General features: G+C 34.8%; 1 pseudogene; it reads left to right on the top strand.

The window, feature by feature from the left end:
- Positions 1-1,142: 1,142 nt before the first annotated feature.
- LOC107706740 (voltage-dependent anion-selective channel protein 2-like) overlaps positions 1,143-4,796 on the top strand; it is a 5,288-nt pseudogene continuing 1,634 nt past the window's right edge.

The raw sequence follows: 4,796 nt of genomic DNA on the forward strand, positions 1-4,796 counted from the left end.
ACAATAATCCACAAGTAATCCACACCACTCCAGTCCATCAATTAACATCTTGAGATGCATGAGATGCATAAATAAATCTATTATTAAGACGGTTTAACTTCAAATGATTGCTAAAATATGAGCCCATAAAGCCCATAATGTGACTACACAACCAACATCACTCTAGAGTTAAATAAGAGTCCCGTCCCGTCTGTGTTTCTGGGTCACAATCAAAATAAACCTAATTCTGTCACATCACACGCCATCTGCCATCCAGTAATGTCATGAGACACCGGCTCACACTGTCCTCTTCGTGTTCAATGTCTGTTTTATTGTTTATTTAATGTGTTGTTTTTAATAATACACAAATATAGACTTTCTGACAGATATTTTAACTGTTAATTACAGGGTTGTCGGAAACAGTGTTATTTTTAACTAAAACTAAAATGAACACTATTAAAAGTTTGTTATTAAAAAATTGCTAAAAATCAGTAATTTTGTAATTGATAATTACAGGGTTTTCCATAGCAGTGTGGTTGTTTTTAACTATAACTCAAATTAATATTATTAAAAAATCTGTTTTTAAAAAATCGGTAATAGAAAAATTGGTAATTGGTAACTGAAATAAATGAGAAATATTGAAAAACTTAAACTTGAATAAAAATGAGAAATGTTGCCTTGGCAACTAACTGAAATAAATTTAAGATGAAAATATATAAATACTAATATATTAAATATAGAAATAATATATAAAAACAAAAAAAAATAAAATGTCAAAAGCAAAAATACATTTACTAAAATTAAAATGAAAACTGAACATATAAAACTAAAAACTAATTGAAAATATTAATAAATATTATAATACTATATGAATAATATTACAATAATACTCATTGGTAGAAAGCTAAAAAGCTTAAAATGACCAAATATCAGCCCATGAATTGTCTTTGCTTATATATATCACTACAGATCATTTCGTAATTAGAAATTAATTGTCAGTAATTGTCAGTAAAAAAAGTCCAATATTATTAATCTATACTATTTTCTCAATTTTAAACAAAAATGCACTTAGACTTAGTGAAATTACAAACTGAAATCAAAACATAATGTACAACACAAAAAGTAGGTAACAGTCTAGTGTTTTTCTAAGTTGACAGACCGATATGATTAAAAAAGCTGTTTGTTGCTCATGCAGGCCTATTGCCTAGTTTATATATATATGTATTAATCCTGTTCATAAACTCTAATCCAGCTGCAGGAGTTCAACACATCTGGATCCACCAACACGGACACGGGAAAAGCCGGCGGGAGTTTGGAGACCAAGTATAAGATGAAGGATCTTGGATTGAGTTTGAACCAGAAGTGGAACACAGACAACATGCTCAGTACAGAACAGAAGTGTCTGTGGAAGACCAGGTCAGATCAAACTCTCCACATGACCTTTGAACCCTTAGAGTCGCATAGAGGATGATCACAATGGTTTGCTATCATATTCATAATTTGCTGTATCGTCGTCTCAGCTGGCGCAGGGGTTGAATGTGGCCCTGGATACGTCTTTTGTACCAAACACAGGGTGAGTTGTTAGTATCTGACGCATTAAGGCTGGTTTGATGATTTGGTTTGGTGTCTTTGACAGTCTAATTCTTTCTTTAGCAAGAAAAGCGGTAAACTGAAGACTGGCTACAAGCGTGACTTCGTCAATGTGAGCTGCGACATTGATTTCGAGGGTCCGGTTGTGCACTCTGCAGCCGTTCTGGGATACGAAGGCTGGCTTGTGGGCTACCAGATGGCCTTTGACACGGCCAAATCCAAACTGGTGCAAAATAACTTTGCTCTAGGATACAAGGCCGGAGAATTCCAGCTTCACACCAACGTGTAAGAATCAATGAAAAACCACACGATCAGTGGATTTTAAGTTGATATTGTAGAAATTGCTATGGAAGCTTGATTCTGCCACGGGATAAAAAAATTAAAAAGGAAGTTGCAACTTTTTATTTCACAATTCTGACTTTTTTCTTGCAATTCTGAGTTTATATCTCACAATTCGGACTTTTTTCCTTTTTTGGAAGATATTAAGTCAGAATTGTGATTTATAAGCTCACAATTGTGAGAAACAAGTCGCAATTACTTGTATTTTTTTATTCTGTGGCAGAAACAAAAAATCAGAACTGCGAGGAATAAAGTTTGAATTTTATGTACATTTATATCTTGCAATTTTGAGTTTATATCTCGCAATTCTCAGACTTATTTCTCAGAATATAAGCTCGCAATTACCTTTTTTATGTTTTTAAATATGAAATATTTTGATTTAGCTAGCTACGACCCTGCTGATATTTTAATAAATTCTAATTTTATTGAAATCGATATCAATTCTTGAATCGATCTTTTAGTCTATGCTGTTTTCCCCTCCAGTAATAACTTTGTGCTTTGTCACTTTTGATATGAAACTGAGTTTTCAGCTCAGTGACAGCACAAGATCATCAGAAACTACGTTAAAAGAAACAGCTTACCGAAATAATTCGCGTCTCACGAAATCACTCAATCAGTGTTTCAACCGCGGAAAGACGTCAATGAAACAGCTACTAAACATCGTCACATAATGTTACATTTACCTCAGGCAAGTCATTCAGTGACTGTAAACTTGTTAGTTAGCCAGAAAGAAAAAACCCTAGAGAGAGCGTTTTATTAAATATATGTAAGCACTGTATTACTTATTTATTCTAGATTTTTTACTTAACCTTTTCTTCAATTTTTAATGGATGTTTGAATAAATCTGTCATCAGTAATGACGGAGCTGAGTTCGGAGGATCTGTCTATCAGAAGGTCAGTGATCAGCTGGAGACGGCCGTCACTTTGGCCTGGACTTCAGGCAGCAACAACACACGCTTTGGAGTTGCTGCAAAGTACCAGCTGGATAAAGATGCCTCAGTGTCTGTAAGTTAACAATCTTCACACAACCACATTATGTTGTTGAGAAAAGGATAATTCACTTCATTTGGATTCAGTTAAACCAAAAAAACATAGTCTTTGCAAGTACGCAATCACACATGCAAATTCTCGGCTAATGCATTGCAAGCTTGTGGTTCTGTTGTACATGACAGCAATGCTGATAATGCAAATGCAGACGTGTTTTCTGACACATAATTCGAGTTCTGACACATTTCACAACACCACGTGAAATCAAGGTTTGTGTAACTAGAAGCATCTGCGTCCATGTTTTTCGTGGATTGTTTCAGGTCTAAATCTGCCCTTGAATAGCTCACAGGGAAGTTATATTAAATATTCAAAGCTAGGAATGACCAACCTGAGCATGCTTTATTTTTTCATTATTTCCTCATAACAGGCCAAAGTGAACAATGCCAGTCTGGTTGGAGTTGGTTACACTCAGAGTCTTCGACCTGGTAATCATGTTAAAATGATTGTTTATGATATGAACAGCACAACCCTAGTGAAAAAATATACTATAATACATTTATTTTGTGCTAAGTATACTACAAATATATTTACATATTTATTTGCTTAATAAAAATACCCTGCAATTACCTAAACTGGTACACTTAAAGCTAAAGTCTGCTAAATTGGAACAGCTAATTTTGTACTTAATGCACTTTAATTGTGCAGAAGTAGTGCTGAAGTCCAACTAAAGATATACTGATTGTGCTAAAGTGGAACTATTGCAGGTATACACCAGGTACACTTTAAATATCTTGCAATTAAAGATTATTAATAGTGATATTAAAACACATTTTAGGCTTAATATTAAAGGGTTAGTTCACCTAAAAATGAAAATTAGCCCATAAATTACTCACCCTCAAGTCATCCTAGGTGTATATGACTTTCTTCTTTCAGACGAATCCAGTCAGAGTTATATTAAAAATTGTCTTTGATCTTTTAAGCTCTATCGTTGCAGTCAGCGGGTGTTGCATTGCTTCAGTCCAAAAGAAGTTAAATAAAAAGCGCCCATCCATAAAAAAAATGGTCTCACACGGCTCCGGGGGGTGAAGAAAGACTTCCTGTAGCGAATCGATGCGTTTTTGTAAGAAAAATATCCATATTCAAAACGTAATAATCACTAACATCTTCATTATTTTCTTTTCAAGCTGAGACATTATTAAGGGAACAGAAACTTTTCTCACCCTCGGTCCATCTAAAATGTAGATGAGTTTGTTTCTTCATGGGAACCGATTTGGAGAAATGTAGCATTGCATCACTTGCTCAGCAATGGATCCTCTGCAGTGAATGGGTGCCGTCAGAATGAGAGTCCAAACAGCTGATAAAAACATCACAATAATCCACAAGTAATCCACACCACTCCAGTCCATCAATTAACATCTTGAGATGCATGTCTGTAAGAAATAAATCTATTATTAAGACGGTTTAACTTCAAATGATTGCTAAAATATGAGCCCATAATGTTTTTTTTCAGTGAAAAAGTCTTCTCATCTGAATCAGGAGAGACATATGCACAGATCAAGCACTGTTTACAAGCAAAAATGGTCTGAAACAGCTCTAAACAAATATGTGGCTGGATTTTGGTGTGAGAGGAGAACAGAAGATGGACTTTATCACTGGAGGAAGCGTTATTATGGATTATGGCAAATAATCTTGCTAGAATTGATGATTTGAAAGTAAAAATGTCTTAACGTGGTGTGGATTACTTGTGGATTATTGTAATGTTTTTATCAGCTGTTTGGACTCTCATTCTGACGGCACCCATTCACTGCAGAGGATCCATTGGTGAGCAAGTGATGCAATGCTACATTTCTCCAAATCTGTACTGATGAAGAAACTCATCTACATCTTGGATGGCCTGAGGG

Source organism: Sinocyclocheilus rhinocerous, unplaced genomic scaffold (assembly GCF_001515625.1).
Source record: "Sinocyclocheilus rhinocerous isolate Xijiao unplaced genomic scaffold, SAMN03320098_v1.1 scaffold864, whole genome shotgun sequence".
Taxonomy (NCBI): domain Eukaryota; kingdom Metazoa; phylum Chordata; class Actinopteri; order Cypriniformes; family Cyprinidae; genus Sinocyclocheilus; species Sinocyclocheilus rhinocerous.